Source organism: Eschscholzia californica, unplaced genomic scaffold, assembly GCF_041429995.1.
Source record: "Eschscholzia californica isolate CP2 unplaced genomic scaffold, dmEscCali1.0.p SCAF_2, whole genome shotgun sequence".
Lineage (NCBI taxonomy): Eukaryota > Viridiplantae > Streptophyta > Magnoliopsida > Ranunculales > Papaveraceae > Eschscholzia > Eschscholzia californica.
The window spans coordinates 67,599,240-67,627,186 of NW_028238309.1; the positions used below are offsets into that span (position 1 = coordinate 67,599,240).

At 37.3% G+C, this 27,947-nt stretch overlaps 2 long non-coding RNA genes across 11 annotated transcripts in view; both read right to left on the reverse strand.

The window, feature by feature from the left end:
- The window catches only part of LOC147560639 (uncharacterized), a 58,895-nt gene that overhangs the window by 24,044 nt on the left and 6,904 nt on the right, over positions 1-27,947 (reverse strand). For 3 of the 6 annotated variants that reach the window (XR_015235407.1, XR_015235403.1, XR_015235402.1), the window contains 2 exons: positions 18,680-20,423; positions 18,513-18,570 (listed from right to left, as the gene is read on the reverse strand). This is a non-coding gene — a long non-coding RNA (uncharacterized LOC147560639). Of the gene's footprint in view, positions 1-13,047; positions 13,759-13,869; positions 16,503-17,567; positions 17,633-18,010; positions 18,085-18,512; positions 18,571-18,679; positions 20,424-21,488; positions 21,554-27,947 lie in introns of those variants that run through there. The other 3 variants (XR_015235406.1, XR_015235408.1, XR_015235404.1) reach the window with 3 other exon arrangements.
- LOC147560644 (uncharacterized) lies at positions 2,224-6,141 on the reverse strand. 5 transcript variants are annotated; one of them, XR_015234847.1, is made up of 7 exons: positions 6,000-6,141; positions 5,854-5,919; positions 5,644-5,751; positions 5,015-5,070; positions 4,553-4,616; positions 3,315-3,450; positions 2,224-2,524 (listed from the first exon to the last, which is right to left on the reverse strand). It is a non-coding gene; the product is annotated as an uncharacterized LOC147560644 (long non-coding RNA). The 5 variants fall into 5 exon arrangements; XR_015234848.1 differs by lacking the exon at positions 5,854-5,919 and having other exon boundaries at positions 6,000-6,107; XR_015234846.1 differs by lacking the exons at positions 5,854-5,919; positions 6,000-6,141 and having other exon boundaries at positions 5,644-5,782.

The window sequence follows — 27,947 nt, forward strand, 5'->3', positions numbered from 1 at the left end:
CAATGAAAATGTAACAAGTTAATCATCACTATCATCGTTGGCATGAGCAAGACTATTCTATTACCCTTCTATACTTCTTCCAAACATAAAAAGACAAATATCTTATGAAATTCAGGAGTCCAATGCGCCCGAATTTGAGCGCTAGTTCCCGCCATCTTCAATTAACATAGAAATTGATATACTATTACTATAACCATGGAAGAGAGCATTGAAATTTAAATCCATAAATAACATAAAGAGAATTATGCTATCACCGTAACCACATGGAAGTAACAGTGCAATATGGTTTACATTAACAACTTCAAATCATCAAATGAACTATGCATTTATTTTAAAGGATGAATTGAGTTTAAACTTTCTAGAATGAGAAAGTTTAAATCATTCTTGAGGATACAATGTACGAAGTTTAAATCATCAAATTTTCGGAATTAATTGCATTCTCCTTTTGTTATATAATCCATTAAAAAATGATGTGATCATAAATAAAATTGATAGAAGAGTTGATGGTATCCAAACTACAGTAGAGAGAGAAACGGATGCCCCCTTGTTAATCCAATCAAGAACTAGAGAGAGGCAACAAAAGAATTAGATGAATTTGTATTCATATTCTAACCTATGACTTTTAAAGAGATAAATTTGATTTGATTAAACTAACATGAATGATGGTTACTGGTTACTTCAAAGGATTAGATGCGTCGTCTAGTTTCGGCAACAAACTGTATTTTTTCCAATCCCTTAACTTGTACAAGAAAAGAAGAAAATATATGGAGAGAAAAACCCTAGTCGTGGGTTTTTTAGTTAGAAATTTATATTTCCGTCAAAAAGCAATTAGCAAGAAGCTACAAATTTCTGGCTTTTTTTTTCATGACAAATGTCACAAAAAGCCTTGCTTTTTTTACCCAAACGCAAATAATTTTCAATAAGCACCTAAAATAAGCTAAAAGCTAGCTTATAACTTATTTTATGTGCAACCAAACGAGGCCTAAGGCTCAAATTTCGCAATTATTCAATTCACTATTTTTTTCTATTATCTTTTCGTGACGTATTAATGTCTTGTAATGACGACTCTTTTAGTCCATATCTAATTATTATTTTGATAAATATCTTAGTAAGACTAGTTATACTCGTAATTTAAAGTTTACAGGTTAATAAACTAAGTTGTCCCTTATTAGCCAAGTAAGTTATTTTAATTCATGGTTTCTGTAGCTATATGGTTTCTCTTCCTATAAAAAAAAAAAGTAGCTATATGGTTTCTCTTCCTATAAAAAAAAAAAGTAGCTATATGGTTTCTAGGGTAAGGTGGTAATTTATCTTTCTTAAAAAGATCGTATTGGCCAAATAATAAACAAGCCGTACTTGCACCAACAGTCCACGTATGTACAAAAAAGTTTTCGTCCATATAGGCTATAGCGCGGACTTTAATGGAGAAGACAAAAAAAGGTACAAAAAAATGGAGGGAGAACGGGAGAAGAAAAATATGTGAAAGAGAAAGTTTTCTTCTTCCGGTGGCCTGTGGGTGGTGGTTGCTATGTTTGCACTTGTTGTCTGCTCTTTTCTAGTGTTGGAGGAGTAAATATAATAATAATAATAATATTGAAACAGATAGCTTACTCTTGATCTACAGCTCTTCACGACTAAACATTTAAATATCAAGCTTCAATAGGTTTATTGTCTTCTATTTCTACTAGAATATTATCATTTGGTAGCTGCAAAATTCCATGGCTTAACTCTCGATGACAAGCGTTGGAAACTGCAAAAATTTGACGTACGACTCGGCAGGAAGAGTTCCTGGTGGTACCGTAGAATGCGTAGGGATCAGAAAGAAAAATGAAAAACATTGTATCTCCTTATACGTCATTTGTTTGTTAAAACAACCCTAATAGATTGGTAAATAAATTGAATACAACATAATCTAATTCCTTCATTCAAAACATTTTAGGTAGATGCATATTCCCAACTCCCTAAAATAGTGGAATATATGGGGATGGTTGGGGATGAATCAATCTTTTACCTACACCTTTCCTTTTTTTACTTGCCCGAGTTAGTCGGATAACTCTTTCACATTAATGTTGTGTTACTTTTTACTATTCTCAAATGAATCCAATTTTCTTACAAATCAATCCCTCACTCTTACAAGATACTATTAAGGGTTATTTTGGAAAATTGCAGTCCAAAGACCTGTTTTGTTGTTTGATGTGTCAACTAATTTATTGGAGAGGAATATAGGGTAACGAGGATGTAACCCGTACCCGTTGGGCACGGACAGTTCTTTCGAATGCTTTTAAGAGCTAAATTTACAATCTAAAATATTGTTCACATCAAAAATTGTTGTTTCCTTCCGTTTATCCAATTCCATGTCTATCACTTGAGTTAATGCCCTAGCAAAAACACACGTTCCACTGCCTTGCACTACTCCAGAGTTAAAGAGCCCGGAACCTCAACAGTGAAATGTAAGTGTAGCTTTTCCATTATGAATGACTTCTGGTACATCGATATCCCTCACCATTTAACGCCTTGAATGAATCTGCACATACATATTGTTATTAATTTTAACAATACCATCACAAAATATCATGATTGCAGTATATTAGTTATTGTTTTTTATCAATGAAGAACTACATTTACCAGGCTTCATAACTTCCTCATGGTTGGCCTTGATGAGCAGATTGTCTACCGCCCGAACGGGACAACACAAACTAAAACCCCCAAAAGGCTTCAGTCGGAGTCAATGTGTGCTCGACAAATAGGTCTTCACCCTGTCTTTTGAACTTGGGGTGATGGGACAACACAAACACTATCTCCTTGATGTTCGTCTCAAGTTTAAAACAAACAAAAAGTTCAGACCATTGCTAGAATCGACATTCATAAAAGATAATGTTGTGTGTTTCTTTTTTTCAAGTTTCATATCTACAATGCAATTGTAGATCTAAATTGAATCAAAAAGTCTGAATTAAGAGCCCACTTGTACGGTAACCTGACTCGAACTTCAATAATAGAAGCCGAAGACCACCACATAGCATTTTAACAATAAAAAGACAAACACCCACAAACATGGACATCATTATCTTCTATTGGTCTAGCCCCTTAAAGGCACTGGTATTTATCATTCATGGTCTCCTTACTTCCCTTACACTCACTGCAAGGATGTTGCATCTGTTGGATCATAAAAGGACCAAAAGTAGGCCAATCCGCCAATAATACTTCAACCAATCCAAACTTCAAAATTAGGATCTTAAATACGGAAAGATACCATGAAGAAAATGATTCAAAATAACATTATTGGCAAAAACAAATCAATGTTTCCAAAGACTTACCTATTGCCGTTGGAGTAGATGACATTTCTGGAGAGGGAAAGCTAATCTGAATGCCACTGTTAAGATCCTAGCCTCTAGAGACACCTTCAAGGAATGCATAACATCTTCTTCTCTTATCTAGATCCTCTAGAGACACCTTCAAAGAATTCGAATCATAAGATAACATCAATTCCGAAGTAACAAAAAGAAATCATTTAAGTCCATAGTCAATCCAGAAACCAAAATCCAAGCGATTGACTTATAACATCAAAATTAGATCATATAAAAGAACAATCTAATCAAAATCCAGACAGTTATAACAAACAAAATAAAATAAACTTAACTACAACAGAGAAACCCCTGATTGCCCATCGGTATGAACTCATGATCATTATTGCTAGTCTACGATTAAAAACCAGTCCATAACTAATAACATGAGAAAACTGGTACTACTTTTAAGGGCAAACTGTATAATCTTTACAGGAAAGATGCAATTTTGACCTAATATTAATCGCAATGTAACAGAAAGAGATTATTTGATTCCATAATCAACCAAAAAACTAAGCAATTAGATGATATCAAAACAAAACAATCTGATTAAAATGCTGACAATTAAAAAGAACTGTATAAGATCCAAAAGGTTGACATCTTTCTCGAGACTTTATGGAGAGAGTTAAAGGAACTGTATAAATTCTTCTTCGAAATAGGTTCATCCCTGTCTAGTAACACCAAAATCTTACTCAAAGCAGGTTATCGAAGCTAAGTCTTCAATAATGTCACCTCTCGGGGAGATTGTCGATGGCATTCATGTTCAAGTAACTAAAATTAAGGATGATCATAAGGTTGTATTAAGCTTCGAGATGTTCACATATGAGATGTTCTTATAGCATTGCTGATCGAAATAAAGATATGATGTTTTATTGCTTACGTAGGATGTGTCTTAAGCCCCCCAAAATCTAAAGCTATTTTAATATGTAGAGATAAAATGATTAGTCTGCATAACTATAAGAAGTCGTAAAGAGCATGAAGTGAAAAACAACCATATACCATTGTTAAGGTGAACTGTATCAAATTTTTTGTATAAATCTTTATAACAGTATCAGATTTATACAATCTTTTATAGCAATCTGATCAAAACCCTGACAATATTTTATTCAAATTTCCAGCAATGAACACTAAGTGGCAAAAAATTCAGCAAAAATGTAGAGGGAAAGAGGCAGCAAAATACAACAAATTATATATAATGACAAAATTATTACCTTCAGAAGTTGCAATGAAGGACGAACTTCCATTAAACCGTAACAGACAAAGAATTCAGCAAAACTGTAAAGCGAAAGAGGCAAAAGATTTAGCGAACTATATATAAAGAGAAGTTATATTACCCATTAGACTAATTTGGTACAAACATGATTAGCAACCAAAATCACACAAAATTCAGCAAACTATTAGAAAGAGAAGCGATATTACAATATTACCCATTGTCATTAAACACAATTGAGTCGATTAGTAATAGCTCTAAACTTAAATTAGCAAAATCACAAATGTACCCAATCTTATTCAAAATAGGTTATCGAAATGACAGAGGGAAAGACAGAGAGCGACGAATCGAAGTAGGTTATTGTGGAAAAATTGGAAGATTAGGGGAACAGTCAGAAAAGAGCGTGAGAAATGAGGTGAGCGGGAAGGAGAAGTTGTGCGGAAGAAGGTAACAAATTTCTTACCTAAAGAGAAAGAGATATCCACATGAATGTTTCGGATGAACCAATGCATCTGTAAACTGAAATTCAGAAAACAAAGATTAAGATATATAAAAGAAAATGAATTAGATTTTCTTAATTAGACGACAAAGATGAATATTTCGAAAAGAAGAGATATTCACCCTGAGAAAAACATCTCTCTCCAATCTGTTTTCGAAAAGAAGAGATGTTTCTCAAACCATCTTAAAGAACTCCAACCGATTGAGCAACAACTAATGTTGAAACTAAGATTCGACTGACCCGTTCTACCGATACCAACTTTAATATACTATATAGAATCTAACAATTCATATTTTAGCAGATAACCTATGAAGCCAGTTCCAGAGTAAAGGAAAAGAAATTCGACTGACCCGTTCTACCGAAATTCGATTTGGCATAACCCTAAAATATACTATAGAAACAATAAAATTAATAAACCATCTTCAACCCCAATTACACCTTAAAAAATTCAAACAAAGAGCTTAATTAAATTTACATACTACATAGATGTAAATTAAAAAAAAGATATGATAAAACCAAAAGTGAGAAGATAAACCTTCCTATTCGAAACTCTAAATCGATGGTTACAAAATCAGGCAAGGAGAAAAGCATACCTGCCAGCAGTGGTTCTGTTTTGAAGTCCTAAATTGATTAATCCATAATCCCAAATCAAAACCCTAAGTTGGTCTTCAACATAGAGAAGATACGAACAATGGTATATGCTATTGAAGATTTGGACAATCACAAATACAGAGAAATAGAGGAAGAGTTACCAATGTAGAAAGAAGATGAGTTGAAAGTATCAGGCAAAGAGAAAAGCATACCTTCGATTTTGGTTTGAAGCTCTAAATTGATTAATCCATAATCCCAAATCAAAACCCTAAGTTGGTCTTCAACATAAAAGATACCAACAGTGGAACATGCTATTGATGAGAGAGAGACAAACGTAGAGAAAGAGAAGAAGAGTTACCTGGTGCTGTAGAGGGAAGAAGTTTTTAGAAGGATGGAAAGAGTCACATAGATGAAGAGAGAGAACGGGATGAAGGAGAGAGGGCGCGGGATATTGAAGAGATCTAGGGTTTTGAAAATGGCATCTTTGGCTGATTCTCTTTGCTGTCATCTCAACCCTAAGATAGAATAATATAAAATCTAGACCATCCAAATTTTAAAACTTCAATGCCATCCACTCATTATCAACTTGTGAGGATAAATCTGGACCAGACGAGGGTGTAACCCGTGCCCCTAGGGCACGGACAGTATTTTCGAACGATACGCGAGAATTTGTATTTTTGTGTTTCAGATTGAGGTTGTACTGGAGTTTTGAATCTTCATTGTTCCACTTCTTGATTTTTTCTCCTTCAGATTTTGAAACTTTAAATGGAACACTAATCATGCCCTGTCCTGCTTTTCTAGCGAAAAGAAATCAATTGACAACAAGACTTCGTTCTGCTCATCCTTATCCTTAAGAATTGGCAACAAATTTACGCAAAAAAAAAATATTATGTTGTTCTATTTTAATCCTGGAATATGATAGAATACCCTAATGATCACACTCAACACAACAATCAATAGCAATTCAATTTTAGCCTAGAACATAAAATCAACACATAAATAACTTCTTTAATGCCAAACAAGACGAAAAGGCAAACCCTCTCAGAAGTAAGACTTGAAAGAAAAGAAGAAATAAAGTTGCTCTGCAGCGGAGACTTTTAGGATAAGGGTGGCGCCGCCTCTTTGCTTTTGCTTTTAACGGTTATTAGTTAGTTTCATTCGGTTTCTTGTCAGTTTTGAGCGGTTTCGTTTGAACGGAGGCATCGGTTCATCTTTTCCGGCTCATTACTCCCCTTTATAGGGGTTTTTTTCTTGAGATTTAGTCTCATCTCATCATTGTTTGTCTTCTTTTTTTCCTATCTTCCTTTCTTCACCATGAATACTCAAGACTCACAGTTTTTACAGCAATTTGCGGCTCTTACCACGGAGGAAGTGGTTCCGACTACTGTGGAAGGGGAGGACTTAAACATATCGACGTCTGACCTTATCAAACAGGGGGTTATCTGGTTTCAATCCAACAAGAAAGTGGATATTACTTTGGCTATGCTTAGGCTTTCTAAAGTCTTGAACATGCCAAATCGATTCACCCTTACGGAAGTGAAAACTAATGTCTTCTTGATCCGCTTTATGACTTCCTTTGAACTTGACTTGGCCATGGAGAATTCGCCTTGGGTGATCCAAGATGAATTGGTGGTTTTACAACCTTGTGATCAGTTTACAGACCCTAATGCTTGTGTTTTTTACTCGGTCTGGTTTTGGACCCAACTTCATGGAATACCTATGGGTCATTTGAACACTCAGACGGTAAATCGAGTGGCGAATTCCATTGGCGTTAATATTCCTGCCACTGAGGAAGACGCCTCAAAATGGACGGTGTATGGCCGTATCAAAATAAAATATGACATCACTAAACCCTTCCCTCAACGAGTTTACCTGAAATTATCGGCATATAAGTTAATTTCTATTACCATTAGGATCGAAAAGCTTCCTCGTTTTTGTATTGCCTGCGGAATCATCGGCCATACTAATAAGTTCTGTCCGATTCTTATGTCTTTTGGGGACATTCTTAAACAACAAGTTTCTGTCCATCAACGGGAATTGGTTCACAAGGCAATTAAACCAAAATACCCGGAATCGTTTAAAGTCCTGTTTGTAAGTCGGGGTCAAGGTCGTGAAATGGAATCTTGTGACACTAAGATTGGGGTACACCAGGGTTTAGATTCTAATATTTCTAACTTGTTTGGTGATTTGCTTTCGGACTTACAACAGGCAAAAAGAAACAGGGGATCAAATCTCCCAGAGATATCGGTCAAAGATAATCCTATTTTTAATACTGCACCAAACCTCACTACTTCAAATAGGGATGCTGCTTCAACATCTACAGAACATCAACATTTGGGTACACATAACATCCCGATTGTGTCGGCGGTAGGAAATTCAAGACAACTCAAAAGGACTGCTGGAATGATTTCTACTAACAGTTATGCTAAAAGGGTGACGGCGTCAACGCCTACGGAACAATGAATGTCTTTTCTTGGAATTGTCGTGGACTCGAGAACGCCTCGACAAAAGAGACTCTTTATCAGTTCCTTGCTTCCACTAAACCTGAAGTTGTTTTTTAATGTGAAACTAGGCTTAATGTTATTTCTTTTCTTTCCACTTTGAATAAATTTAGTCTTAATAATTATTGCATTGTGCCCTCGATTGGTCGTAGTGGAGGTTTACTCCTTCTATGGACCGACAATGTGACTCTTAATGTCCATGCTAATTCTCTGAATTTAATTCATGCTACCGTCCATAATTTAGTTCAATCCTCTACTTGGGACCTGTTTTGCATTTACGGTCCTCCGAGGGTTCAAGATAGACCTAGATTCTGGTCTCATCTTTCTACCCTTATTCGTACCACCACCAATTCTGTTTGTTGTATTGGGGACATGAATGCCCTCGGTTCTCGTGGAGAAAAATTGGGCGGATCGGCGCAAATTCTGTTTTTAACTAACTTTCAAGAATTTATGCAGGAAACTTCGTTGGTGGATTTGGGTTTCAATGGCCCAGGATTTACATGGACGAACAGCAAAGCGAAAAACCACCTTACCAGAGAGCGACTAGACAGAGCTATTTGCTCTTCATCTTGGTTGCTGCAATTTCCGGATGCTGGGGTGTTCCACTTACCCAGATATAACAGTGATCACGCCCCTATTTTATTAAAGCTCCAAGTCCAAGGTTCTGTGATAAAAACTATAGCAAAATATGAGATTTTTTGGACTAAGCACAGAGATTACGAAGTCAATTTTCAATCCAATTGGGATGCAGATCAGGGTCAATTTTATGAAAAAATCAAGCATATTAAGGAGTCTATACATTCATGGAGTAAAAAGGCGTTTGGGTTGATTCGAAATCGGCTATCTAGTTTGAGAAAACGTCTTTTAGACATCCAAACAATTATACCTTCAGATCTTACCCTTTTAATTGAAAACAATCTCCAAGAAGAGATTCTTCATCTGGAAGAAATTGAAAAAATGAAGGCAGAACAACGGACCAGATCAAAATGAGCCATCAATGGGGACAGAAATACAAAGGCTTTTCATGTGGCAATGGCTGGCCGCCGTCAACGAAATCGTATTAATCAACTTACTTTACAGTCGGGTATTACGTCTACAAATGAGGATGAAATCGCAAGTGATCTTACCAATTTCTTTCAGAACTTATTCACGGCTGAGTCTACCAATCCACCGCCGATCGAGATCTTACAACAATACAAAGTCTTATCGGATGAAAGTATTAGCGACATCTCTAGGATTCCGTCTTTAGAAGAAATTAAATTGGTGGTGATGGAGATGGGCTCATTAAAAAGCCCAGGGCCAGACGGTCTACCTTGCATATTTTTCCAACACCATTGGGATACAATTGGAGTGGAACTTTCCACATACATACAGGAGGCATTTGCAACAGGTCATATTGATTATAGCATTAACCTTACAACCATCGCTTTAATTCCTAAAATTAGGAATCCGAGGTTTGCTTCAGACTTTCGATCGATTTCTTCATGTAATACTATTTATAAGTTCATCACTAAGATTTTAGCTAATCGTATTAGACCGTATCTTGAGACTTGCATCATGTGGACCCAAAATGCTTTTGTTCCTGGGCGTCAAATTCTCGATAATATTATCTTAACCGAAGAACTTATGCACTCTATGCGGAAATCTAAAGCCAAAAATGGTTCCTTTGCCCTCAAGATGGACATGTCTAAAGCTTATGACAGGGTGGAATGGGGTTTACATACCATTCTAGTGACGATGGGCTTGAGAGGCCACCTTATAAATTTGATCATGGAATGTGTTTCCACCCCCTAGATTTAAAGTTCAAATAAATGGTCGTCTTTTTGGGGACTTTGGTTCGACTAGGGGTCTGAGACAGGGGTGTCCCCTTTCCCCCTATCTCTTCATCCTCACCACTCAATCCCTCTCCCTCCTGATTTCTCATTATGAAATCCAAAATAATTACATTGGGTATAAGATCAACCCCGTCAGCTCTACTATTTCACATCTCTTATTTGCTGACGATCTAATCTTATTTGGTAAAGCTACTTTAACTAATTTACAGGCCATTATAGATATAATGCAGGATTACTCAAATTTTTCGGGTCAAAAGGTCAACTTCGAGAAATCTTCATTGTACTTCAGTCGTGGTGTTCCCACGACTACTCGGAATGCTTTTGTCTCGTCTTTGCATGATCCTTTAATGGACACTAAAGCAAAGTACCTTGGCAATTCCCTGTTACAACCTGGTAATAGAATTAACACATATGAGTGGTTAATCGAAAAATTTAATAACTCTTTATCAGGTTGGAAAGGAAACTTAATCTCTCAAGCAGGTAGGACTGTTTTAATTAAGTCTATACTAGGGTCTTATTGCACTTACAATTTCAGTTTTCAGTTGATTCCTAAGCAGGTTACCAAGAAGCTTGAAAAAATCGAAAGGAGCTTTTGGTGGGGTCACTCCCCTACGGACCGTATACTTCACTTTATAAATTGGAGTATCATTTGCTGCCCAAAACAACAAGGAGGCCTGGGAGTTCGTTCGTTAGAAGAAGCAAATAAATCTCTCATTGCAAAGATGGGATGGAGATTCCTAACAGAACCTGAAACTATATGGGTCCAACTTTTACAATCAAAATATTGTAGAAAATCGGATTTCTGGTCAGTACAATCAACATCAAATAAATCTACATTTTGGTCTTCACTATTGCAAATCAGATCAACTTTAAAGGATAATGCTTTATGGCAAGTGGGGTGTGGGTCTTCTATAAACATCATCACAGATCCATGGATTTATGACATAGATAATCATACTCCAGTTATGATTCAAAGTCTACCTCCTCATCTCAAGAAGGTATCGGATTTGATAATTAGTAATCCAAAGAGATGGGATGAAGGCTTATTAAGGATCCATTTTAATAATACCACAGTTCAAGCTATATTAAACATACCCCTTTATGAAGATCAAGCCAAGGATAACCTAATCTGGAAACCAACCGAGTCTGGTCGTTTTAACCCAAAATCATACTACTCGGAAATCATTAATCTACCTACATTACCTACAAACATATAACATTTCCCTTGGAAGATATTCTGGAAGCATACTTCTTTCAACCCTAAGATTCAAATCTTTCTTTGGAAATTAATTCACAATGCTTTAGCTACATTAAGTAATGTTGGTAAAAGAATTCAAACTGTACCTTCAACATGTCTATTATGTAATTCAGGTGAACCGGAAACTACCTATCATCTTTTCGGTTCATGCAGATGCTTTCAAGCTCTGCTCCAACTCTCTGATGATTCTTGCCTGCAAACCTTACAGTTAGATCCAATCGGCAATTTAAAAGCAATATTAGAAGCAGGGGTTACAGAGATATCAAAGTGGAAAAAATACACCTGTTTACTCTGGGAATGGTGGAAGTCCAGAAACGATTTCATCTTTAGATCTACTCGGATTGATAATCGACGAATCTGGCATCAGACTAATCAAGCTCTAAGGTATGATAACTTTCACCCCTCTTCTAGTACTAATCCTTCCTTGCAGGTAGACGAATGGCTTCCACCATCGCCGAACCTGATTAAAATCAATGTTGACGGAAGTTATAAAGAAGATAGAGCATCGGCTGCTGCTGTAGCTAGGAACGAAGAAGGAATGATCATGGGTTTTAAGACCCTTGTTTTCTCCCCCAAATCTCCACTCCATATTGAACTAATCGGCTTCAAGTTAGGGTTTCTTTTGGCGTCTGATATGGGACTGGTTGAATTTATATTGGAAGGAGATAGCAAAACCCTAATTGATCTCTTACCGGAGGGTGTTGAGAGTGCCCCGTGGCGACTACAGACGGATCTCATTGAGTTACGTGGATTAGCGGAAAAAGTCCAAGTAAATTACTCCTTTGTAACTAGGAGATGCAACAGTTTAGCCCACGATTTGGCCGCGTCGGCAATTTAGTCAGCGGTTTTACATGATATCCCTTGCTGTTCATTTAAGTTAGGCCAATTATCTGTTGTAATCTTATTTTTTGGTCCTTTCTTGTAAAACTTGATGTTATTAAGGGTTAATTAAAAAAACACATTAGAAAAACTCAATTTAGCGTAACGTAATTCGGTTTTACAAATCCACAAAAACTTAGTAGCACAAAATAATCTCTAATTGAAATTCAAAATAAAAGCTACAATTTGAAAATAGTTTTAAACTATTAAGTTCAAACATATAATCCCTGCAAAAAAAAAAAATAGTTCAAGCATATAATATTCCAAATTAGAAGAAAAAACTGTTTGAATCTCATTTGTCGCTTTTACAACCACAATTAGGCGATCTTCTCCCTTGACAAACCTTTCGTTATTCCTTCTACCACCAGAGTTGTACAATCTTCACCTTTGTAGATAACTTTGTGAAGATATTTAATTATTGAACTTCGCTAAGATAAACACTGAACCCCAGTGAGTACTTTCGCAGGAGGTTGTTTCTTTAATAAATTCATTCAGTAATCGCTCGAAGATGAGTAAAAGAACCCAATCACAAACGCAAAAATCAGTAATTTATCATAGATGCAAGATTTAGTAAGCTTAGAGTTGTAATGAACGATGAACTCACACTAAACAATTTGACACCAAGTATACTTACAATCAGTTTCACATTTGCAATAATATGGAGTATTCTCGAAAATGTTACTCACAGGTACATTGGGGCTTTTATTTGCCTGTAACAGAAAGTGAATTAACCATTTAGAGAAAAAAAATTAGTGATTGAAAGATAATTTGAAGATGGGTTATCTTCTACTATCTCCTACTAGTGAAGCCACTTGTTTTGGCACTAATAACACTAAGATGTATTAGTAGCTTACAAATATAAACATGAACATGAAACAAATGAAGACTAATCAAAAGAAAGAGTAAAGATTTTAATCTAACAAAACTGATAGATTACCAAGGAAAACCTGAATGACAATCCATTTCATCCGTCTCTGCCTTATTTTCGGTGTAAAGTTGAGCTAATAGTAGTGCGGACTATACATGTTGCTCCTTTAAGTTAACTTATCAGACAAAACTAAAAGGAAAGTAAACAAATAGTCTATGTAAAGAGAAGGGTAGACGAACCTTGCAACCGAATTTGAAGAAAACAGCAAGAGGGGAAGATGATAGCCAATTTGTAAAATTAGGGTTTCGATCAAGGAAGTATTTATTGAGCATTTACAACACCTAAGGTCCTAAACAAAGTTAAGAAGCTTAGTCATAAATCTCAAATTCTTCTTCATCAATTGAAGAATCTATGAACTCCAAATAAACCTAAATGCATGAAATTATATCAAATTTGATAAGTGGCGTATGAGAAGAATTACGAACCTGACCAGTAAAAGCACAACGATAAACTAAAAGTTGAACTTCATAGAAGCAAGAAAACCCTTAGTTTTCAAGATTCCAACTTTGGAACCCTAATTAGAAGCTTCAAAATTCCAGCAGAGTTGGATCCTCATATAAAACTTGGGGGTTTAAGATCGAAACCCTAAATAAATCAATAAACATTCATAATATATATCATATCGAAACCCTATGTGGTTCGGCTCAGAATTTCAGCAAAGACTATAAGAAACAATGTCTGAGTTATGTTCGGCAGGATAGTTGGCATCGTGTTATCTGTAAGGCAAGAAATAACGAAGTTATCAGAAAAAAGTACATAGACTCTCAACCCATTTCAAACAAATAGAGTCCATACCAAGGACAACTTTGACGGACTCAGGAACTTACTTTATCATCCGTCAATATCGGCAGAAATCTGACTTTATATAACTGACGTGATCAAGCAAAAATAACAAATCTAAATAAGAAGACAAATACCATTGTCAAACCCTAATATGGGAAAAGATAAGAAAGCCTAACATAAATTCCTACCAAAAAGCTATTTTTGTTTCAACTCATAGATAACACAAAATCGATTTGCTATGAAATCCATTTGAAAATCCTATATTCGTTTTTGTGTGAGTATGTGTGAGAGAGTGAGACGAATTGAGAGCGACAGAAGAAAAGTGATATCTAGGGGTGGTGAGAGGAACCCCTAAAACTCAAAATTACCTTGATTGTACTTTTATCCCTCATGAACCCATTATCACCATCTATATTTACAGTGAGTTTCGGTAATTCAATGCAAAATACACTTACAACTTTACCTACTCTGGCGCTCTAAATATTGCCTTAAGCAGAAGAAGAAGATTGAAACAAATTAAAAGTTAAAAGTAAATCAAAGCCCTAACTATTCATCAATCATCAATCAACATGAATCAAATGACATATTATTAACACCGTCAACAAAATTTGCAGCAGGGTACACTAAAATAGATTGAGTTGCTTTAACTATTCATAAAAAACTAAAACAAAAACGGAGCAAAACTCAGGGTAAACAAAATTTGCAGCAGGCTAAGCTAAAATAAATGATTCTTCAAACCATGAGAGGGACTGTGTGTGAGAGAGAGACAGACAGCGAGTGATGAGACAACACTAAGTCATAGAAATAGACGATTGACATTTTCGACACTTACCACGCACAAATAAACTTCCACTTTAATTGGTTACGAATTGAAAAACTATATGGAGGATCAAAAAGTCAAAGTACAAAAACATCAAAAATCTTTGAAGTAGAAAACTGATAAAACCACAAACCTTGCGCCATAAGAGCCATAGAAATCACCAAAATCTTCAGCAACATATTCTGAATCTGCCACAAACAAACTTGCTTAAACTCCAATCAAACAAAGAAAAATGTAAGAAGTAGTGTTTGATAGAATCTCGCTGTGGAGAGGCCCTTTGTAAAAATGTCAGCAACGTTGTCCTCTCCACTGATATAATGAACCCTTAACTTGCCATTGATAACTTGTTCTCGGACAAAATGAAAATCAATCGCAGCATGCTTTGTCCGAGAATGAAGAACAGGATTGACGGCAAGATAGGTCGCACTAACATTATCACAGTAAATGACCGGAGGTGCCTCTAGAGGAAATCCAAGTTCGAAGAAGAGATTCTTTATCCATGTGACATCAGCAGTAGTATGGGTCACGACCCTAAACTCGGCCTCGGTGGAGGAACGAGAAACAGTTGGCTGAGTTTTAGACGTCCAACTAATAATGTTGGGACCCAACATAACGCATAAGCCTGACGTGGATCTCCTATCATCAGGACAGCCCAGTCAGCATCGGAGTAAGCTTTTAGACATAACGACGACGAACGGCGAAGAATAAGACCATCGGAGGTGGTACCTTTCAGATAATGGAGAATTCTCTTCGCAGCCATGAGATGGACAGAAGTTAGTGCTTTCATGAATTTGGACACTTGATTGACGGAATATGTGATATCCGGTCGAGTAAGATTCAAATATTGTAAAGCTCCGACTAAACTCATGTAGGTTGTAGGATCAGAGATCAAGTCACTATCAGTGGAAGATAACTTTGAACCTGATAGCGCCGGTGTTGGAGTTGGTTTTGATTCAAGAAGTACAAAACGACAGAGAAGATCATGAATGTATTTCTTCTGAGTGATAACAATCGAATCAGAGGATCGATGAACCTCCATGCCCAAAAAACAGGTTAGATTACCCAATCAGTAAGCTTAAGTTGCTGGTGAAGATGAGTGATAAGATGGTTAACAACTAAATTTGAGAACCCTGTAACTAAGATATCATCAACATACAATAAAATAGCTACGAAAGAGTTAGAATTTCGTCGATAATACATCGATGGATCAGAGATAGACTGATGCAGGGAGATTTTCTGAAAATCTTAGATATCCTTATATCAAGTTATTTTAGCAGTTTCATATTTCTTTTTAGTAGAGTATTATTAATTTTAGCAGTTTTATATTTTTAGGAAGCCTTCTAGTTTTTAGATTCTAGTATTTTATTTATTTAGAATTTGTTATTAGAATTTGACTAAGATTAGGATACCTTAGGTGTGACGCCCCGTGTCCCAAAATAGACACGACCACGCCCCGGCAATTCACAGACGAGACAAAAATCCGGCAGAGTCTCCTCTGTAAATCGAACCGGTCGTACCTGCAAACCTGTCATGCAAACCATACATTCGCATACACAAAGAGATAAACTATCGAGCGGAAGCTAAACAAACCCAACTCAATTTCGGGTCGAAACCCGAACCACAAAAATACAAACGCCTCATAAAACACCGATACAACTTATAAACAACTCTAAGTATTATATATATATACATTTTAGAGTTTGGTTTCTGCAATAAATACATAACTTTAAAATAACGAGAAGCCAATAAACAAATCCAAAGACAACAACATAACCCTGCTAGCCTCGTCAGACAAGATCACCGGCTGGAATACACACTCCGCCTCGAGGCTACAACCAAGAACCTGCACACTAACAACTGGTAGGGGGTCAGAATACTCACCGACACGAGTTATTCTGGTAGAAGACCAATCCAAAACCCATCACGTTTTCAAAAGTTCATTCAATAAGTTGTAAACATCATGACAAAACGAGTTATCAAACCAGTTACTGTATATACTATATACAAAACCATTTTCCTTGATCTAGCAAGCAATAGCAGTGATTAGCTGCCCACCCATGGTGCCCTCCCAATAAGAGGAGAGTACCTCAGGAGAACCTAGAGTGCGTTAGATAGTACCAGCCCATTTATGGCACTAGCTAATGCACTACGTCTCCTCGAGAAAGAGACTTACCCCTAGCCGGTAAGTCCCTCTCCCACTAAGGGACTCCGCAATCATTGAAGAGTTTACCTCATGATACATATATACCTTAAATATCTAAATAAGTTTTTGATCACCGAGTTCGAATAAGAGAGCCGTCCCCCAATACCCATGGAAGGACCTGAACCTCATTTTCTTCGGTACCCTGTCATGCATCTAATGCGATCTTTCAAAATCAGTTTCATTCATTTATCAAAACCAATATTCATATTCAATTCATTATCTTATCAAACACGGAAGTGGAACAACCAAGAGTCATATCGCCACAAAGCAGAGGGATTCCCAATCAATGTCACCTCCCAGGCGAGCGGTCAGGGTGTACGGCCCTGAGCCTCGAACTGGAGGCACGAGCACGAATGGCCAGCAAGTGAAGCACTCTACTCCCACATGTCTCATGACTAGTGTCGCCCACCTCACCGGTCTCACACGGGTCACACCCGTGTCCACATGTTACCTACCCTCAATGGCTACGTGCTCGTAGGTTGACATAATCCGCAGTCGGGTACATACAAGAAAATCCCAAGTAGTTCGCAATCATCATAAAAACAGTTCGAAAGCATTTCTCATATCGCATCAAAACATTTCAAGCATATTTCAGTTCATCACATAAATCGAGTTTCATGCTACCTAAACTCTAGTTATAATGGCGCATATATAACTGTATAATCTAGCATATTCATTATCTATAAAACCATGCTGGATAAAGGATTCAGAACCCCTACCTGGCGGTACTTCAACTCCGCCAAAAGCGTAGCATCATCGTCAACGATAAGCTCCGGCTCCTCCTCTACCAAACCATAGACAAAAGAAATATACGTTAGGTTCTTTGATAAGAACCGTGGTATACCATAAAGAGTAAATAAAAGAAAACAATGACTATACGAACTAAAAGAAACTCGTAAGTTTTTGGAAGACTTCGAGTTAACCGAATTCCGATCAATCTTCTAACTTCATAACCATGCCCAATCGGGGTCGATCAATCACTGTTTGAACTGACTTATAACCTTAACATTTAGTCATTAGATGTATTCCCCAAAATCCAAGTGAATCGCCTTTGAAGTTTGCAAAAAATGCGAACAACAAAGCAGAATTTTTCCTAACTGCGCATTGTTCGGTAAAACAGTCATAATTCTTTCGTCCGATATCGAAATGACTTGTACCATACCTTTCTGGAATCGTCACAAGACATACTACAATATTGATGAAGACTCAAACAGCATTCGATATCTCGATGACCAGCTACAATAGTAAAACAGTAGGCAGTTTTCAGATTTGCTGAATAGCGCATTGTTTAGTAAAACAGTCTTAACTCTCTCGTCCGATATCGGAACGACTTATACCATACCATTCTGGAAAGCTAAGATCATAATCTACGACTTTTGTGTTTTGATAAAGTCCGTCCAAGTAACATATAAAGCCCAGAAAGGCTCGGACAGTAGACTGAAATTCAGTCTCGCAAATCGGCGTTCAATCGATAATTTAACCCAAATAACTCCTCTCTAACATTATTTAAATTCCAAAATCACCTAATTCCTAACACATAAACCCTAAAATTATATGAATCGTGAAAAACCCCCAATTTCTAATCATTAAACCCTAGAATTAAGAGTTTTGACATGAAATCATCTAATTAGTTAATTAAATCACCAAAGTTGTTGAATTCTTACCTTGATTTAGATGGATATCATAAGAAAGACTTTCATTTGTTGAATCTCTTTCCAATTTCTATGAAATTCAAAACCAATTACTCCATTAAACCCAAACTTATAAAACTATAATACTTTAGAGAGAGATAAATGAAAATTCTTATGAATAAACCATTATGATCACTTACCTCCAAAGACAATCGAATTTCCCCCTCAAAAACCACCAAAAATTCTCTTCAATCCAATTTTTCCCAAAAATGAAACCCTAGGTTCAGTCGAGCTGAGAAGATAAGGAAGAAATCTGAATTTTGGTTTCTTCTATTAAATCTGACGAATTTACAGTTAAGTCCCTGTTTTTGGCCTGATTGCAAAAGGACCTCTAAATTGTACTCTTTGCTGATTTAACCCCTCTTTTGACTTGACCCAAATGCCAAATAGTCCCTAAACTAACCTTTTAAAACACGGGATGTTACAATCCTCCCCCCTTATAGAAATTTCGTCCTCGAAATTTAGATCGACTCACTTTATCTCAATGTATCTCTCGAATCAATTTGCTTTACTTTTACGACTTCTCAACTAAATAAGACCACAACTCTTCTTGATCATTTCCTACTATAATGACGAACTTCTGACCCCATCGATAAATTCTTCAAGAGCTTTGCTTGTTCCAGTAACTTCTGAGCTTAATCAGATAACAACATATCTTTCACCATCTTTACATCCTTCACGCATCTGAATCTTCAAACCTCTCTACAACCCTCATGTATCTTTCCTGAAGTTATGGTCACTCCATTGTGGTCACAATACATCTCAAGTGGTTCAATCAGTAGCTTCTTCGTTACTCGATGGCATTTCTCACATTTCCGGTTCGCCTAGGGTAGCTACTCCTGGCAATGCCTTCATATGAGAATCACCTGCTCGAGTGACTTAGGCTCATAAATTTTACCACTAGTCCATACATATCAAACAAATTGACCACATATAGCATCCTTCCCAAATGAGCCGATATATACATGTATCTTGTAAAGTTCCTTAATAGTTCGTTGTCGTCAATCGTTGTAAACTTCTGTACTGGCAATTACCCACCACACTTAACCTTCTCATACTCTTCTGTCTTCGATACTTCAACATCATCAATATGTTGACCTACCCAAAATTTATCATCAAAACCTCTTAACCCTTGGTTATCCTCTTCTACCATCTTGTACAACAATAAAGGAAATATACCATCTTAGACCATCCTTCAAGTCTTCCTTTCGCGAGAAAAACAAAACAAGAAACGAAAATCAAAAGAAACAAATACATATGTAACATCTTTTATTCTTGGTAGTTTTTAATCTTGAAGCTTTTAGACACCTAATCTTCGCCAATTTTATCCTTCCCTGAAGTCTAGAGCAGTCAATGCTCTACACTATACACGACTTACCGGACACCAGAACTAACTGCTCTGATATGGGTCACCAGAACAAACTGCTCTGATACCAACTGTGACGCCTCGTGTCCCAAAATAGACACGACCACGCCCCGGCAATTCACAGACGAGACAAAAATCCGGCAGAGTCTCCTCTGTAAATCGAACCGGTCGTACCTGCAAACCTGTCATGCAAACCATACATTCGCATACACAAAGAGATAAACTATCGAGCGGAAGCTAAACAAACCCAACTCAGTTTCGGGTCGAAACCCGAACCACAAAAATACAAACGCCTCATAAAACACCGATACAACTTATAAACAACTCTAAGTATTATATATATATATATACATTTTAGAGTTTGGTTTCTGCAATAAATACATAACTTTAAAATAACGAGAAGCCAATAAACAAATCCAAAGACAACAACATAACCCTGCTAGCCTCGTCAGACAAGATCACCGGCTGGAATACACACTCCGCCTCGAGGCTACAACCAAGAACCTGCACACTAACAACTGGTAGGGGGTCAGAATACTCACCGACACGAGTTATTCTGGTAGAAGACCAATCCAAAACCCATCACGTTTTCAAAAGTTCATTCAATAAGTTGTAAACATCATGACAAAACGAGTTATCAAACCAGTTACTGTATATACTATATACAAAACCATTTTCCTTAATCTAGCAAGCAATAGCAGTGATTAGCTGCCCACCCATGGTGCCCTCCCAATAAGAGGAGAGTACCTCAGGAGAACCTAGAGTGCGTTAGATAGTACCAGCCCATTTATGGCACTAGCTAATGCACTACGTCTCCTCGAGAAAGAGACTTACCCCTAGCCGGTAAGTCCCTCTCCCACTAAGGGACTCCGCAATCATTGAAGAGTTTACCTCATGATACATATATACCTTAAATATCTAAATAAGTTTTTGATCACCGAGTTCGAATAAGAGAGCCGTCCCCCAATACCCATGGAAGGACCTGAACCTCATTTTCTTCGGTACCCTGTCATGCATCTAATGCGATCTTTCAAAATCAGTTTCATTCATTTATCAAAACCAATATTCATATTCAATTCATTAACTTATCAAACACGGAAGTGGAACAACCAAGAGTCATATCGCCACAAAGCAGAGGGATTCCCAATCAATGTCACCTCCCAGGCGAGCGGTCAGGGTGTACGGCCCTGAGCCTCGAACTGGAGGCACGAGCACCAATGGCCAGCAAGTGAAGCACTCTACTCCCACAGGTCTCATGACTAGTGTCGCCCACCTCACCGGTCTCACACGGGTCACACCCGTGTCCACATGTCACCTACCCTCAATGGCTACGTGCCCGTAGGTTGACATAATCCGCAGTCGGGTACATACAAGAAAATCCCAAGTAGTTCGCAATCATCATAAAAACAGTTCGAAAGCATTTCTCATATCGCATCAAAACATTTCAAGCATATTTCAGTTCATCACATAAATCGAGTTTCATGCTACCTAAACTCTAGTTATAATGGCGCATATATAACTGTATAATCTAGCATATTCATTATCTATAAAACCATGCTGGATAAAGGATTCAGAACCCCTACCTGGCGGTACTTCAACTCCGCCAAAAGCGTAGCATCATCGTCAACGATAAGCTCCGGCTCCTCCTCTACCAAACCATAGACAAAAGAAATATACGTTAGGTTCTTTGATAAGAACCGTGGTATACCATGAAGAGTAAATAAAAGAAAACAATGACTATACGAACTAAAAGAAACTCGTAAGTTTTTGGAAGACTTCGAGTTAACCGAATTCCGATCAATCTTCTAACTTCATAACCATGCCCAATCGGGGTCGATCAATCACTGTTTGAACTGACTTATAACCTTAACATTTAGTCATTAGATGTATTCCCCAAAATCCAAGTGAATCGCCTTTGAAGTTTGCAAAAAATACGAACAACAAAGCAGAATTTTTCCTAACTGCGCATTGTTCGGTAAAACAGTCATAATTCTTTCGTCCGATATCGAAATGACTTGTACCATACCTTTCTGGAATCGTCACAAGACATACTACAATATTGATGAAGACTCAAACAGCATTCGATATCTCGATGACCAGCTACAATAGTAAAACAGTAGGCAGTTTTCAGATTTGCTGAATAGCGCATTGTTTAGTAAAACAGTCTTAACTCTCTCGTCCGATATCGGAACGACTTATACCATACCATTCTGGAAAGCTAAGATCATAATCTACGACTTTTGTGTTTTGATAAAGTCCGTCCAAGTAACATATAAAGCCCAGAAAGGCTCGGACTCAGGAGCCTTCTCGGGCTCATCACTGGAAGGCTCATCACTAGAGACTCTGGTTGGCATAGAAGAGGGTTCATGATCTATTTCACTATCTTCGGGAACTCCTACCCTATTATCAATTACCCTACCACTTCTAAGGGTGGTTACTGCATTGGCTTGATCCATTGGTTGTTTACCTAGTGTACCTTTTGGGTTTTGCTCAGTTTGACTAGGAAACATACCCTTTTCCCTCTGGCTAAGGGCTTCTGAAAGTTGACCTACCTGGATTTTCAGACTATTCAAGGATTGGTTGGTCTCTACTTGGCTATTAGCTAGTTTTATGAAGGCCTCCTCTAGAGAGTTCTTGTTCTCCGGAGGATATTGTGCACTAGGCTGAGTATAGGGATTCCTAGAGGCATTAAACTCAGGAGGGTTTATTGAACTGCTAGGTTGACTATGGTTTTGACCCTTGGACCAAGAGAAATTGGGATGATTTCTCCAACCTGGATTGTACGTGTTGGAATAAGAATCATACTTCTGACGATTGTCTGGCCTAGAGGTTTGATAAAGAAAATTGGCATGTTCTTTTTCATCATAACCAAATAACAGGGTACACTTGTTCCCTGTATGAGAAGGGTCTCCACAGACGGAGCACGGATAAGAGATGGATTCATTTCCAACACTCATGACCTGAGTGGGATCCTCCCTGAATGCTTTAGATTGACCAAGTTCTAGGGCTTCTATTCTTCTAGCCATGGCGGCGAGTTTAAGTTCTGACTCATCAATTCTATAAATGCCACTTTTACTTGGAGTAGGATTTGCCCTAGTAGGAGGTCCTCTAAAAGTTTCCCATTGGTGGGATTTCTCAGCCAATTCTTCTAGAAATGTCATGCAATCATCAGCACTCTTACCGATAAACCCGCCATTACAGAATGACTCTACCATGGATGTAGTTGAATAATTTAGTCCATCATAAAGAATCTGGACTAGTCTCATTTTTTCAAAACCATGATGTGGACACTGTAGTTCAAGTTCTTTGAACCTCTCAAGATAGTTATAGAGAGACTCTCCTTCTTGTTGCACAAAATTGTTAAGACTTTGCCTTAAAGTGATAGTTTTGTGTTTAGGGAAGAATTTCAGAAGGAACAAATTGCTTAATTCTTCCCATTTAGTAATGGAATGAGGTTGTAAGGCATACAACCAAGATTTTGCTTTCTCTTTTAAAGAGAAATGGACAACCTAAGTCTCAAAATTTCATCAGGCATATTAGGGAGATTCATAGTCCCACAGATTTCTTCAAAATCCCTAACATGGTGGTAGAGGTTCTCGTTCTCAACCCCACGGAAGGTAGGGAGCATTTGGATAATGCTCGGCTTTAACTCGAAGTGAGTCATGGAGTGGGGTAACTGATGGGCCTAAAAAGTTACCTAAATAGGTTTCCACCCGCAAGTATACGGGCGTCAAGTAATAGTTCCGGTAAGACCGGTTCGTTCCTCAGAGACTAAGTTAAATTAATTCTAACCTTAAAACTATTGAGATTTAAAATTGGTTTTGATGGTGATAAAATAGAATTAAAATATAAAACTCAAGAAAAATAAATAAATAAATAAATATTTCGATATTCAGAAAAAGGGAACCTAGGGTTTTCGAATCCGTTCTCCTAACAATTCTAAGGACAAATTAATTTTGGTCTAATTTGATAGTTCTTTGTATAACTCAGGTTTGCAGTCCATGAACGGTCTAAAAACCCGGAAGATATTATCGTTAAAACAATAAAAACTGTAATAAATTTATTATTAGAATAGTTATTTAAACTTCATCTAAACCCTAGATATAAAAGACTTAGCTACTCATGCTAGAAACGATAAATATTCGAAGTAATAGAAGAAAAAGATGAAAGAAACTTACTTTTCTGCGATTTTCCCACCAAACAGACCCTTAAGGAGTTGATTTCCTTCTGTTTTTCCCGAGAATCTGCCAAACGCACCCTCTGGGAAAACGATTTTCTCGTCTTCCCGGAAATATTTTCCTCTCTGGAAAATAATTTTCTCACCTTCTTCAACCTCCTGTTTCTCTCTTTATCTTTAAGTTTCTTTCTCTTTTCTTAATCTTTCTGTTAATTCTCTCTCTCTATCTCTCTCACAAAGACAAAGTAATTAAAATCAAAGAGATATAAAATTGAAATCAAAAGTTACCTCCATTAAAGCTCTCGGGTTTCTCTCTCTCTCTACAAAATTCTCATATTAATCTCTCTGTCTCTCTCTATCTCTCTTTCTCTGTAATCTCTCTCTCTTTCTCACTAAGAAGAGAAGATTAACAAAGCAAAATCAAAAATAGAAAAAGAAAATCAACACTTCAAGCTTCGGTTCTATCTCTCTCTTAAACCCTAGAAAACTAATTGAAGAAGATGAAAGTCCCCCTTTTTCCAGATTTTCTTTTCTTTTATCCAAACTCTTGAGACATAAGAGAGGGGTGCTTATAGATTTCTCCAATTCTTTCTTAGACTCTTGGCCTTTGGGCTTTGGACTTTGTATTTCATTAGCAACCAAGGGGTGCCTTCAGTATATATTTCTACATTTCTAATTTCCAAAGTAGACAAAATGTCCCTCGACTTCTTTGTTCCATAACTTTTCCGTCCGACCACCGATTCGACTTCCGTCTTCATCGCCGGACTCACCATTGACTCCACTTTCCATTGAACCTCTGATTTCACCAAAATGACCAAAATACCCCTGGTGCTATTTTCCTTCCGATCTCTTCCACATGAGACGAAAATGTGACGAATTGCTTCGTTTTATTCCGAATGTAATGCCAAACTCCAAATAAGCTTCCTAACAAGAAAAATACATAAATTATTAGAAATAAAACCCGAAACGAACTAACTCATCCAAGTTAAGTGATCTCAATGTGGTATTTTAACGCCACATCAAACATCCCCAAACTTAGAATTTGCTAGTCCTCGAGCAAATAAACAAAACAAAACAATAAAGTAAAATCCTAACTCACTTTCGGAGGAATCCCGGTTGCATTTAGCGTATGCAACAAGCCGTTAAACCCCTAGGTTACCCCTAGTGGACGAGTGTCGTCTCGTGAGGGTTTCCAGTGAATATACCCACAAAATTCCAGTTTCAAAGAGATAAAGAGTACAACATCGATGTAAATAAGATAATGACCACAAATGATACACTCAAGCATGCTAAACAAGCGAATCAAAATCGATAAACGCATATAAATGTTAAAAGTCTCCTCACTAGTAATCTCATCCTAAAATGTAAGTGTCCAATCATAATGAGCATCATCAAAGTCTAAAGTTGCAAAACCTCGATTCCTATCTTAGTACATTTCGCCTCGACTTTAGCCTCACGGTTATACACTCTTAAACATGAAATCACTCAAAAATAGATAATACGGTTCACTCTAATGTGTGAGCATGGAATAAAGAGAAACTCAACACATACAAAACAAATGAGGATAACAAGTTTTAGAACGAAATGATCTCTAAAGAATGGAAATAACCACTAAAATGGAATAGGGAAGTTCACTCACCCTTCTCACCCACTATACCCTCTAACAATGCTTCCTAAAGGTCAACGGATACAAGTAATGAGATGAAAGTAGTGAAATCCCGAGAATGTCGACATCCTCAATAAGACGAACGCTCAAACAACTTCTAAACTTAGCTTTTTGCTTTGAATACTTTATTCTCACAACACTTACACATAAAAGCATAAAATAACACATAAACTCATTTCTTTTTTTCTTTTTCTCTTTTTTTTTTCACTTTTTTTTTTTTTTTCATAACAAACAAATACTAACACTAGTATTCTCAACAAACAACTTTTTCTTCTTTCGCACTTTGCTTTCACATTCTTCTTTCTATAACTATCATGTCTTCATTCTCAGGATTAGGATGATGAATAGATGGTGGAGTATCCGTCTACCTAAAGTTGACACTATTATCGGGTTTCATGGACTACAAGAGTAAGGTCGCTATCCTGATGTCACTCCTAGTGGCTAAGAAAGTTGAGCTCATGAGATCGTCTAAGCTCTTTTAAAAGTTACGAGGTTGAGTAGCTCTTCATTCTACTCAGAGTTAGCGCAGAAGAGTACACTCGAAAACAATATAAAGGCTCAGATATCTCACATGGGTTTAAGTCTCCACTAATGACTAGTATAGGTCCCTCAGAAATGTTTCTTCTTCCTTAGGATGCTACTCATATGATCAGAAAACAAACACTAAAGGACTTAACATTTATGAAAAAAAACTAAGAACATGCATAACATTCACCAAAACTGAAACACATGCATCAACATACTTAAGCATACCATTAAAGTCATATCAAATCTACCCAAAAATTTTCAAATTTGGTCGAATTATTGAACCTTCTTGTCTTTTGAAACCCCATGGTCATGGCTAAAAGTCATACCCCATCCCCAAACTTAAAATTAACATTGTCCTCAATGTTTCAACCATATACTCACCAAAAGATAAGACATATTAATTTAAAGAGAAGAATGGAAAGATATTACCATAGCCGGAGGAGATAAAAGATACTACTACCGAGACTCGTGTATGAACAGGTTCCAAGTTGATGTCGAGCTCGTCGTCATCCCCAAACTTGGAACAAACCATGCCTCAGAAGCAAAACAAGTAAGAAATGCTCCTATGATCAACAAGAAATATGAGAATAAAGCACATAAGATCATGACCATAAAAATGACCACTAACGCGGGTACACACGATTGCATTGAGCTATGCAATTAGCCGTTGATTCTCTTGCTTTCGCAAGAGCACGAGTTCTGTCTCGTGGAGGGTTTCCAGAGATGATACCCACAAACATCAAAACCCATCTCAATCAGTCAAAGATCATATAATAAGAGACGGAAATTTTGGGGGTCAACCCAAAGAAAGCTATATGCAGGTGCCAATCGTCTCACAAAAAGATAAAGGATATGAAGTGCACATGAGGCGATAGAAGACAACAAGCCATCCCCAAACTTAGTGGGTGCACAGTCCACTAAGTAGGCATAAATACAAGGAACGACAACAAAGAAATCATCAAAAGGATCGACATACATGTGAAGAGTCAAAATATCAGTCGAAGGCAAAAAATCATCTGGAAGCTTAGTGGACAGAATATCCACTACGTCCATAGACGTCTTTGGAAAGACGTCTGAAATGTCCCAAAAAGGATCAACAACCGAGTTTGAGATCATGTGGAAAGTCGAACTAGACTCTAAGGGTAAAGCAGTAGGCTTGGGGACCAAGTCAAGGTCCATGGTTTCCTTAGGTAAATATTCTGACAAACTATCCAACATGTCTCTAACTACTATGTCATCAACATCCTCAAAGGCATCTGGAGCCTCGCAGTCAGTTATATTATCAGGCCTTCCTAGCATTGCATCTAAGACTGACTCCTTATAAGTGTCAAAAATCGGATAGTTCATAATCGTGTCATCCTCAAACTTGCTCATAGAGCCATCACCCTGAACATCAACGTCTAATGTAGTCCTATCATGGTGAGACGACACTGGTGGAGGAAACAAGACGACAAGGTCATCAGACCGTTCAGGCTCTAAGGTACTATCAGTAAATTCATCGACATTTAACTTAGTACTAGGGTTAGACGTATTACCCTCGTCATCGTACCTAGTACCCTCTTGAGTTTGGGGCGGTGAAACCCCTTCCTCGTCGACGAATAACTGTGACTTAAGCATCTTTACCTGTTGAGTCAATGACTCAGTCTCCTGCGTCGTTTGAGTCGCAAATTG